The 12,998-nt window shown below is 37.3% G+C and overlaps 1 protein-coding gene across 1 annotated transcript in view; it reads right to left on the bottom strand.

The window, feature by feature from the left end:
* Positions 1 to 12,998, bottom strand: part of ZFHX4 (zinc finger homeobox 4) — a 149,524-nt gene that overhangs the window by 74,906 nt on the left and 61,620 nt on the right. The gene's annotated exons all lie outside the window — the stretch shown is intronic.

Genomic DNA, 12,998 nt, shown 5'->3' on the forward strand with positions numbered 1-12,998 from the left:
TGATTTTTTCAATGGAAAACTTTTACAACTCCCAAACATATTCTGTTACAGTAGTTTATTTTTTAAAAACATATTTTACTTAAACTAAGGTACTTCCATTTCACAGGAACAACAAATATATTCCAAAAATAAGAATGGCAACGTACTGCAAAAACAATCACTTTATTCGTGAGAGTTCAGTACAACTCTAGGAGTCTTTCTAATACATTACACTGGGCTGCTTTTCCCTTCAGATATCAAATGGTACAGGTGGTATTTATTTGGACTAAGATTAGTTAGATTATGGCTGGTATCCTGAAATTCTTGCAGATAATAGTTTCTGTATCGGATCAAACATGTTGATTTCTACTTTCCTCTGCCCCTTGTTCCCCCTCCATCTTCCCCACCCCTATTTTAACATCTGAAAGTGGTTACTAACAAACTGGTAGGTGAATCTTTCCAACACTATGGAGACGTGACACATCTAGTATATTTTTGCAAACTTCTACAGGCTCCTTTTTTCCCTTCCCCCCTTCTTTTTTTGTGTCAGCTTGATGTGGTGAATTAAATGCCAATGGACGGAAAAGTTACAAGTTTGTGACTGTATTTGCCCCCACTCTTCCCTAAGCCACTGTAAAAAGAAAATGTCAGCCCAAGCACCTGTATGTTATGGATCACCACCTGTGAAAACAAACATCATAATTAGCCTCATCAAAACTCTCAAAAAAGTTCAAAGGAAGAGATTCATGAGTACCTTGAGCTCTCTATCCTTTTCCTCCAGTATCTACATCTAAAAAATATACCTAAGCCTTGACCTATACACAAGCAAGGCTCTTCTGTGCCAGTCAGACAGCACATTCCCCCCCCCCCCCCCATAACACCCAAAAAGGAAAAGGCAATCCAGAATATTACCTCCTCTGCTGCCTCAGATATACAGATTTGCCTAAGGCCACAGAAAAGGGGGGTGGAGAAGATTTTTGCAATATAACACACAAAAGCACTTTCTAGAAAGGGAGATGAAATTAAACTCCTTTTTTCTTATGTAAATCAAGTAACCATTTAGACCAATTAGCATGCAACTGATGTTATTTCTAGAATTTAATCCCATGTTTATTAATAAAGCAGACTCAACTCACGAAATAGCCTGCCTCCTTGCAGTGCAAACAGAGCTTTCCTTTCCATATAGTGTACCTGGGGGGGATTCTTACACCAGTTAGTCCATAATGAATAAAAATTACATTAATATAAAGGAGCAAGGGGAATCTGAAAGCCCTGTTTCCTTTTGTCTAAATCCAGCACTGTCCAGTGCAGAATATTGTTCCTTGTAACTCAAATGTGTGAAGAACAGCAGGCTCTGCCTTTCAGCTTGCCTCATCAGCTGTGAGTTTTAATTTGAAGCACTTTTGCATTAAACTTACTTTTTTGCCAGCCCATCCTCACTAATGTTGCACCACCTAAAGCATTCAGGCACTACTCTCCCCCCAAGCCAGCCAAGCATATCAAGTGTGCCTGCAACACTCACAGCCTAATGAACAATGCACAAAAACAAAAGTAACAGCAAGACTCCTATTATCTGATCTTCCGTAAAACACAAAAACTGCCTTCTCTGGTACAGAGGAAGTGCCAGTAAGCCTGCAGGTGTGAGCCAGTTAAAAGAAAAGGCTTTGGCTAAATAGATTCTTTGACTGCCAGGGATTAGAGTCATGGCACCACTGGTAACACACATCTTTTCCTTTAATTTACAAAATTTTCTCACGAGTTTCCAAGAGTTCACCCCATCAGGGGCTTTCTGAGGCCATTGAAATGTCTTAAGTTTTAATTAAGTTGGAGTTGTCAGAAGAAAGCTTTTTTGGCACAGAGTCAGGGTAATTAATTACTGCTATCTTTGTTTCTTTCAGAAAAAAGAACTCTACTGACTTGTTGGGTTACTTATACAGCCTACATTTTCTATCCTGCAGTCCTTATTCACCTCCAAGCAAGGCTTGATTAAGCAGTTTACCAATTACTTCCATCAATCTGATTTACAAATCCTATGGGTAATCTTAACTTCAGAAGCTTTTCTCTCTGCTGATTTGAGGTACAGTAGTAATGAAAGCAGCATTACTGTTAGAACCACAAAGCGTTTTAAAATTCTAGATTTTTCATCTTAAATGGTACTTGAATCACATTCCTGATTTTATCATTTCATACCCATCCTCTTATGCGCTTGTAGCAGGATTGTCAGTTATTAGCAGACACAAGCCACGCTGCATAAAACTAAGCAGAATAAATGTAATTTCCTTGCTATCTTGCAATTGCAGGGTAAAAGTTCATGTTTTCTATCAGTCGCATAAATACCTGCAAACAAGCTAGCATTCAAATCACAGGACATGGTATCTGCATTTGATAAAAGTAGAAACTTTATTGCTAGGTGCCATTTACCAAAAAATGAAAAAGTCTAGAATAATTAACTAAAATCGTTACCCTGTAATAATTATTCACTGGCCTAAGTAAAGGCTAATTTGTAGGCTTCGTTTCTACCAGATGCATTCACATCATAAAATAGCCAACACCTTAACTGGCACTAATTTGCTGCTTCATCAGAGTCTGAGATATGAGGAATGCACTGTCTCCCTCATTCCTAGATATCATGGCCTCAAAGCTCAGTGTGAAATGTAATATTATATAGCAATAAGCTATATATCCATTTCATACATAAAGTGAAGATTTTGATTTCCAAGCCTCTCCATTCTTTGCCTCTGGCGATTACTAACTTCACATGAATACACAATTAACATATATTCCTCTAAAACAAATACAGCACCGTTTGATAGCCATATATTTTCAGATACCTGGTAAATTCTTGGGTTTACAAAAAGTATTTTGCATAAATACCGTTACCATTATTAGAAAGCTTGATAACTATATATCTTTCTAAATACACTGGTTGTTCATTTAAATGAAGTTTGTTTTATCAAAATCCTCAAATTCTGTGAAGCCTGCAAAAGGCCTATGTTAAACTACGTATTATGTACTGGTTTTAATAAAATCATTGGCAAAATAATGTTTTTTCAGAAACCCTGACTTGGATTTCTGATTTATGGAGTATACCATTTTGAGCTACTCAGCTCAGCAAGTGGTTGCTCAGAGACTGCAAGACTTGAAATGTCTGTGGGGTACTATAAATTATTTTGATCATCCCTTGGGTATTTACTTAATTTCTCACCCATTTACTGTACTTTGCATAAAATGGCAGAAGTGAGATAGAAACTATTAAAAAGCTAGGAACACTACCAAGAACGTTAACCAGCTCTGCGAAGTTAAGATACCTGCAAAAGAGGCAATCCGCTGTTAAAGAAACTACTTTGCTGCTATGCATTATGTTTCTGTCTGTTACCTATGTTTCCTAAATCTAACATCAAAAATAACAATCCCATAGAAATTACGGCTGCTATTTATTTCATAAAATACTGACAACTGGTACTACAAAGAGATTACAAAACTGTGTTGAAACTTCTTACAAAATAGCCATCTCTTTTTTTGTGGCATTTTATTTGTAACAATTTTATTGTGGCACTGATTGCCAAAGCATCACGGAATTGCATCAGTCCTTCTACTGTTTTCATTTTTTTTACCTTAGTTAAAAGCATCTCTAACACCAAAAGCAATCCAGCCAATTTATTTATGTCTACAGGATGAATCTATATAGGGATGCATAGCTGTCATCATATCCCTGAATTCTTTCTTTCCACATGCAATCCCACTGTCACCAACTCGGCCAGTGTATACCTGCAACTTGCTGCTGAAGTGCTCTTGAAGTGGGAGACTGGGAGAACCAAACCTCAGGGACATGGTCTCCCACCCTTATGTTTTTCAGGCTGCAGCCAGCACCAGTCTGAATTATGGTACCTGCACCTACAGCACTGGGAATGGACACTAGAACTTTGGGCTGTTTTCTCCCTCCTCTAGCAAGGACTTTACCCAGCTTTTTCAGAACTCCAGCTTACTTTTATCATTTTTCTTCTGTATTTGAACAATATCTTTAAAATCCATCTCTCTGTTTAAATAAATACAGAAATAAATACACTGATAAGAAAAGACCTACCAGGCTGGCAATGTCAAAAAGCCCTTTAAGAGGCTTACATCTTTTATTCTACAGCTAAATGTGCAATTTTAGCCTTTTAAGCCATGATGAGAAATGGAAAACTTTAATAGCCCAGTTCTGATCTTAAATGCTGTGCGTGTGCACCAGCATATATGTTTTAAAATTCGTAAACCTTTACATGAACACAGTAAATCAAAAGCTGTTTTAACAAGCTGATTTAACAAGGTATTAAGATGTGTATTCAACACATCTCCATCTCAAGAAGAGGTAGAGTCTCAAGCTCTGTAAATTGATCAAGACAAATGTAGCACAAGTACTGTGACAAAAACAAAGAGTTAGTACATCTTTTCTGAATATTCACTTGAACTTCTACTTTTCACTCTGGGCTTAGTCCTTTATAACCCTTAATTTGGTTGTTAGAGAAAACAAGCAACTACTGCTTCATTCAATATTGCTTGGAAATAATGGATTATCCTCTTGCAATTTTGGTCCTTTGCATGATTTTAGCTTCGTACGTAGAAATACATAACCAGGCTACTTGACCTGAAGAGTCTCTCTCTGTCTTAATAAGTGCATTGCTAATATGTCTAAGTAAGGGTGAAAAAAAAACCCAACAAGGTAAAGTACCACTATACTAGTAGAACCTCCTAAATGTGATATTTATTTGATGATGAAATCCCATTTCTGTTCTTTATTAAGTAACAGGTTATAAGACTTTGAGACAGGCTTGTCTACCGGCAGCAAAAATGGTCAGTGTTGAAGAGAGCATTAAACTGTATTGGCAGGTTCACTGAAGGTCAACAAACAAGTATCTTTCTGTGCTGGTATTAAGAGATACTTTCATAAAGTAAAAGAGAGAGCAGTAGATCCTTTTATTTTAATAAAAATGAATTTCCAATGACATTAGTAACTAAAAATCTTTGTTGGTTCCTTCTATAATAGAAGCATTACTGCAATACATATTTCTCCATTTTGTTTTCTTATCAGTATGTCATTACACATACTTATATTCTGCAGTAGTTGGTGTGACATGAAAAACTGTAATGGATAATATCTACATATTTCCTGTTCTGTGAAGGACATGGACAAGGGAGATCTGCTTATCTAGCAGCCTGGGATCTCATCTGACTGTTTGTATCAACTCTAGGTAATAAACATGTTTTTGGATATAAGAAATAGAGCATTGGCAAAAAGGCCCAGACAAATAGGATCTGGTTGGCTTTCTAGAATCACTAAGGGCAGAGAAAACCAGCTGGATACAAATCAAAAGGTCTGCAACACCCATACATTCCTGGAGCAACAGCTACGCTTACTGAAGGGCTATTAGCAACTGTTTCATCTTTCTGTACCCTACTTCAGGAGCCACTGTTCTGAAGGACAGTATTCCCTGTATTTATGCTTCTGCCAAAGACAGCCCTCCTCCAGCAGAGCAGACTTACGTTAAAAGGTAAGTCACATATGCAAATTGCAGAGTAAATGATCAAGTTTCACTACCTGACTACATTAGACTGGGGCATGCGTAATATATATTTACACACATATAATGTGACTTTTGACTGAGTGGCTGAAAAATACTCAAACTGCAAATGTCCAAAAATTCAAACATACAGGTAAGGATAAGTATGTTTTAAAATTATCTTTTCTGGGCAGTCTTCTTTCATCTACTATCTCAGGAAAGAAAACTAACGCATCCTACTACAGAGCACCTTCCAATGAACTGAACCACTTGGGCTAGGGGCAGTTTATTATGGTTAGTTTGGTGCCAAGATGTCACAGTTAACAAAGTATCTGACCCAGAAAAAACTGAAATTAACATGTTTGATGTGCAAGGATACTTGGTTAAACAATAACTACTGTTCATTTTACTTGCCTTGTACAGAAACATGAAAATTAAAGCTGAAAAAGACAGCAGTGTTCACCCATCCATGCAGAAAGACTTCCTATTATATGCTTCAAAATTCATTGTCCAGTCTCATTTCACTATGAGAGAGCTTCCAATTACTACACCTATTCATATCTATTATTGTTTTATGACATGCCTAAAACTGTGTGCAGTATTATATCTTATCATAGTCTGTAGAACGGGTCTATCCCATTTCTGTTCTATAATATGACGCAAGCAAGAACAGAACTGTTGGGGAGGGGGGCCAGTTGGTTGTCATATCATACTGCAAACTTGTACGCAATTTGCTACCCACTATCATTCCTAGCCCTTTTTTCAACATCAATTCTTAAAGCATCTTACTCCTGAATATCTGCGTTTTGCATTATTATTTCAGCAGATGTATCAGATTCCATTTGCCAGGTTGAATCCCATTTTGTGATTTCCTGTCCGTATTTCTAACCTGTCCTCACTTCTTCTTATATCTTCGCACTCTGTCCTCGCTGGTGTTGGCAACACCTCACAGTTTTAGTATGACCTGCAGATTTAATGAATGGTCTGTTTACCTCCCCTTCCTTAATCACAAGATCAACAAATTAAGTCTTTCACTCACATCTGCAGAACACCTCTGGACAGCTTACTCCATCCCAAAATACAACTTGCACTCCTGCAACCAACTGGAAAATTCACATGGCAATATGGGCACATTCAAGTTCATCTCAACTGCCCAAAACCTTTTGCAAAATTCTTTATCTATCCTTTGATGTAAGCAAAGATCTATGAAGTTTTTTCCTCCATATTTTTTTTCTTTTATTAAATCACAGTTTCCAAATATTTTTGCCTGATTTTCTGCCCTTAAATTCATTTATTCCCCTCACTATGTCATATCCTCTGGAAACTGGATTCCTGTGTTTCCTCAGGAAGTGGTCCAAGGTTCACTTGGACCTTCAGAACCCATGTTCTCCTCCATGTTTCTCAGAGAAAAGCTGGAAAAAGTGGAGGGAGTTCCACTAGATAGGCATGGTACCTCCTTCTTCCTAAACCCTTAGAAGCCCCTGGGTGCACCCTCTTGGGACCAGGTGTGGGGAAGAGTAAAACAGAGAGCCAGATCAGACTATATACCCAAGAAGCCTGTGGAAAAGCAAGCCCATAAGATCACCTCTATTATTTTATCTGCATGCTCACTTCTCTTTCCACACTGTGTGAGTATGTGTGTGGTTCAGGAACAAACTATGGTCAAGAGCTCTTTGAAGCATAGCTCCATCTTACTCATCTCCACATGAGGCAGTTGGAGGGGCCAGGCAACAGGGAGGAGGCAAATAGCACCTGCCTGGATATCCTTGGCCTCCTGGAAATGCCTTTGGGCTTAGCAAGTGGAGACAAGAGAAAGTATGGGGTAAAACCTTCAGCGTCAGAGCAATAATATTTGTTATCTTATTTCTTTATCATTGTTATTACTTCAAATAGACCACAAATCTTTATGCAATCATGAAGATATGTACATACAGGTAATGAACCAAAAAACCCCTGTATTCCTACTGTTCTCATTCTTCGAACCGCTTTACTTTTAGGTCATATTCTACTAAGACATATCAAGTCAAAAGTTAAATTGTTTTGCGGTAAGGATGGTTTCTTGCAGCTTCGGTAAAGTGCCTATCACACCACTAGGCTTTATAAACAACAACAGGCAGCCCTATGGTAATTACGAGAATACTCTGTTTTTCTTTTATTAAAGATTGGTATTAGATTTGCTTTTTCCCAATCCTCAATTGTACTTTACTTTTCAAAAATAATTACTAGCGATTATGTAAATTCATTATCTATGTCTCTTAAGACCATACTATGCTTATCATCCAGACCTGCTGATTTGCATTTATTCCATTTTTTCTAAGTATTGCCTTACTCTTTTTTATCAACAACTATTTTGAAAAGGTCTTAATTACTTGATCTATTACGTCCTTCCTCCTTTTATTTTTCTTGTCAAAGGCTGATTTTTAAAGTAGCTCAGCGCATCAGCCATTTCAGAACCAGCTTTCATTTTGTCACCCTCTTCATTTATTATTGAGCTTGCTTTTTCACTCCATTATTTCTTTTTTTCTCCAATATATTTGAAATGCTATTCTTACTTCCCCTGGCTCCTTTGGCTAGTATTAACTCATTCTGCTTTTGCATCTGTTTTACTTTTCCAAGTCTTAAAAGAGTTTTAATTTTCCTTGTTGTTTCCTTCTTTCATTTTTGCCCTGGGAGAGATCTGGCATCCATAGATCTTTGAGCAGCCCCCGGTGAAACTAGAACAACTTCTCCCCTATGCCATATATTTTCATATTTCTCAAAACTATAGCTTAGTGCCTTTTAGAGAGAGGAGCTACAGCTGGAGAATAAGATTGGGAATACCAGATTGCTATTTTCAACTGTGATTGAGCTGTCAAATATAACAAACAATTTGACAATCCTGTGACTCAGTTTCTCCAGTAAAAACGGTATATTTTCTATGTCTTCAGAGAACTGTGGTAACACTTATTTAATATCATTACATCCTCTGACTTTCTCAGATGTCATAAAAATGGAGACCCTGTGATTTTATAAGGTTCTACAATTGTTAAGTTCCTGAAGGGGAGAAATAGGCCAAATTCTTTCCTCCCTTTTACACTCAAACACCTTGAAGCACCTACAAAGTGAGTCTAGCTCAAAGTAACAACAGGCAGGGTTTTCTTGAGTTATTATATATGAATAAGATTTTAAACACTCCTTTGTGTACATTAGGTGTGATTTTCTATCTGATTAGCTGAGGTTAGCTGCAAAATATTCAAATACCTAACACGTTTGGCCATTTCCTCTATTTACAGAACTTTAAAAAGACATCACTTTAGATTTGGTATGTTTTACAATGCTACTGTCCTTATGGCTAGAAAAGTCATATCCTAGTAAAATTCCACTCATCAGAATTCAGAGTTCTTTGGACAAATGAAGAATTATCACTTGCAAGACTATGGAAAATAAATTGAGACCAACAGTGAAACACAAAATTGGCATTCCCAGCCCTGAATTATAAAGTTAACAATAAAAACTCTTTGCTAAATAATTTGACAAATTTCTAGCTTTGTTGCCATTACTAAACTGCTTAAACGTGTGCATGAGTACAAGAGCAGCGACTTACACAACATCTTTATGGAAGAGGAAAATACAACGGGACCATAAAATCTTGTGTTTTAGTGAGAAAGTTAGTGTCAAGAACAGCAGAAGTAGTCTCAGAAATTGAGTCTGTTCTTTCCTAATTTCATCTCTTCCTTCTCTCAACTCCCAGTTTTGGAAAGAAAATAAAGCTGAAATTTAAAATTTAAATGCTAACTTTAAATTTATGGATATCCAAATCCCATATGTTCAAACAAACCCCAATGAAATTAGTATACGCAGTGAAAAGAAATGTCCTGATCACTCTTCCCCTCTCGAGCTCTCTGCTTTACCAGGTGGCTGCAGTGAGATCTCTTGCAATAATGGAATACTCCAATCTTTGATACTTAATTGTACTGGATTACTGCTTGGCAATGAACCAAATGGTGGGCCTGGGGACAGATCATTTTATTTAACAGCTCATCTCCAGAACCTCACCAGCATGCAAACAGAAATCACCATTCTGCTGCTGCCAAAAAACTGTAAGAACACAGGAGGCTAATCACACCTGGGAGACACTTGTCTAATGATGTACACAGGTAAGTGACCACTTAAAAAAATTAAGGACAAAAGGCTGAAAAACACTGAAAAACTTGAAGCGATAAAAAACTAAAAATCCCCAGCAAAGAGACACTTTTATCTAAAGGGAAAATCAACTAAAATCAAAACAAGTAAGTTTTTTTCCATGGTTAATTACCATTACACTTACAATAACTTGTTACTTATTGTTTGTGTAATTAAGGCTTGAGGGAGGAATATGTGAAGAGTCCTGCTCCAAAAAAGCTTCAAGGAAATAATTTATGAGAGCTCACAGATAAGAGCCTTTAGATTTGACATTTTGATTTCTATAATAAATTGTTTTATTTAAAAAGTAAAACATCATGTAAATTAATTCATCCCTCAAGCAACATGTAGAAATGCCTCAGACATGTTTCAACAAATGTTCAGTCTTCAGCTATGTACATTACAGTGTTCTACTATGATAATAAGTGCTCTGTAAATCAATAAGTAGAACTACACAGTGCCCAATTTAGAAATGCAGTTTCCATCTCTTGTCCTTAGCAGAAGCAAATGGCGTAAGTACTGTTGTGTCCTCTTGTCTACTGTGACTGCGGAAAGATTATGAAAGGCATTTCATCTGATGTGTTATGAAAGACATACAGCAGGGCGGTGAAAAGTTTTATGGGGGCTGTAGCAAATATCAACAGTTCACAGGGAAGGAGAAAAACAGGCGTCAAAAGTGGTTGTTTTCATCTCCAAGCAAACAGGTGAGTGAGGAAAAGAAACTGAAGCCTATCAACTAGCAGATTTCCATTTCTTTCTCCTTCCTTCTTCTCTCCCTCTGAATTAGCAGCCAGGTTCTTAACTACTAAATGAAATTTACTATTAGACTTTCTGGAAAAAATCATCCTGTCTCTTCTCTTTCTTTTTTTTAATACCTTTCCACACAAACTTTTTGTCTTTTGTTTTCATTTCCAAGCTGCAAAGGCCCAGTTCAGAAAGATGGTTTGAATACTGCAGAACCAGTGAGGAAGAAGATCATTTGTTTCTTGCCACCAAGATTTCCAAGGATACTAAATAGACAGGGTCAGCCTGGCTTTTTTGACCTTCCATCTCATGCTAGTCTTCCCGTTTCATAGGTGCTGCTTGCTGCAAGGTCAGTAGGGTTTTTTTCTTTAAGTACTAGGTAGACTTCAGATTAAAGGTCCTCATCTAAAGAAATAGCCTTTAAAGCACAAAAATGAGTTTGTAATACAAATGTTAAAATACAAATATCAAATAAAAGCAAATATTGTGCATACAGTTTACTGTAGTCCTTCCTTAATCAGGAGATTTGTAGAAGAGCCTGACACATACATACCACAAGCATACATAAGAGGGAACATGTTAATATCTTTGCAGATACTGAATTTCTGTAGAACACTCTGCACTAACCTAGTAGAAAACAGCATCGGGTAACCATGTGATAAAGCATTATCTGTATATTGTGATGTGCTTACATATCTTAATGCACATACCCAGAAAACAGGTGTGTGTCTATGTGCATGCGCAAACACAAAATCAATATTACAACACATGGCATGGCCTGATATTCCAATTAATGTCTTGAACTTGACCATGTTAAATACCATAGTTACTCTATCACCCAGTCAAAAGAAAGAGCTGAAGTGATAGGCTGCAGAAGGAAGCACCTATTAAAAGTTCATAGATGAGTCCCTAAAAATATACATTTGCAGTAAAAGCAATAGAACACACAGAGGCAATGATCAGGATCACTGAGCAGAATCTTGCATAGAGCAACATACAAATATAGCAAACAAACTGCCTTCTGGCACTACCAATAGTAATATCACAAAGATGATAGCTATTTTCTACAAATAAATCTAAAATGACCTTTTGGGCCACATACAGTCTGTGATATTTTGTAATTTACTTTCCTTGATAATAGTTTCACTGGAGGCCTAAATTTTCCTTAATTTGCCACATAGGATGAGTTAAGTACAAAGACACCAATAAGTGGAGACAGTGAATTAGCTGGGGTTAGAAGCAAAATGTCTATTAGGCAGCTAATTCTTTGAACACTGGACTACGTAATTTTAAATGACTTAAACATCTGTACAAGAAACAAATAAATCCCAAAGGGTCAAATCCTGCAGTCTTTACTCAGACAAAATTCCCATGAACTCATGGGATTTGACCCTTAGTTGGGAATATACACAGGTTCAGACCATCTTTTTCAAGCTCAAATGTGGAAATTCTCTTTGGACCAGAGAAGTCCTCAGGGAAGGGCTTTCTGATACCACAAGCATCCAAGACACCAGTCTGGGCTAATCACTAACAGGTTAGCATCTCTGAAAATAATACTGTCTAACAGCAGAGGAATGTGTAGTCTGGTTCTCATAAAATTTCAAACCTGGGACAAAACAGAAGAATCTGGTAGAGCTACCTCTTTTTTCATCTGAATTAATAACACATTATCAGTTTGGTAAGAAAATATGAACTGTTATTATCAAGCTTCCAGATATACAATGAAACTTGGAAGCAAATGTAGCAGTAAATATTTGCTACTGCATATTCACAGTAAATGCTGAATATTGAACACTTATTTTTTCAGTATCGTTACACTTTATAAATAGTTTATGGATTATGCTGTTATAAAACTGTAATATCATTCTAAATTTGAATATCCTTTGAAAAATAAAAAAAAGCCACCACAGCACAGAATAATCAGCAGTAAGTCTATCCTCAAGAAAATACAATCTCTTTCCTTAAAGAAAGACAAGAAGTTTCCTGGCAGACAAAGGTAAAGGCCAAATTGTAATATATGTCAATCTGTTTGCTTTAAAAATAACTGACACAAAATTTGACCCAGCTTATCAGTACCTCCTCTTTGTTCCTGTTATTTTCCAAAAAACAGTCACTGATTTTTTTGCAGGTAGAATTTCAGCTTTAGAGGCTCAGCTTGAGACAGTACAGGCCAAATTTTCCCAGAGTGAACAAAGCAGACTAGTATCTGCAGGTGCTCAGCACCTCTGCAAACGCAGGTGTAAGGTATATGAACCAGGGCATCCGCATTAAGCAGCTTCTTTTGAACAGCTCGTACAAAGTGCTGGCAAACTTTAGCTGGCCACCTTACCAGGCTGATAGGTTTATATATTCATCTACAGGACAAAGAGCCCAGGGTAGCAGATGCCCACAAAGCGAAGGGGAAGTTTGTCACCTGGAGAAAGCATGCAGAGATCAGAGGATCTCAGTACTGCTGCAGAAACTCTGCTCCCGGCAGGCATCTTAATTCCACTGACAGGGGGTTCTCCCCAGCTCCAACGCCCTGAGGACCCCCAGGCTTGACTTTTTCAGAGCCCTATTTCATTTTCTTGGGAA

The sequence above is a fragment of the Haliaeetus leucocephalus genome, unplaced genomic scaffold (genome assembly GCF_000737465.1).
Source record: "Haliaeetus leucocephalus isolate CR32 unplaced genomic scaffold, Haliaeetus_leucocephalus-4.0 Scaffold506, whole genome shotgun sequence".
Lineage (NCBI taxonomy): Eukaryota > Metazoa > Chordata > Aves > Accipitriformes > Accipitridae > Haliaeetus > Haliaeetus leucocephalus.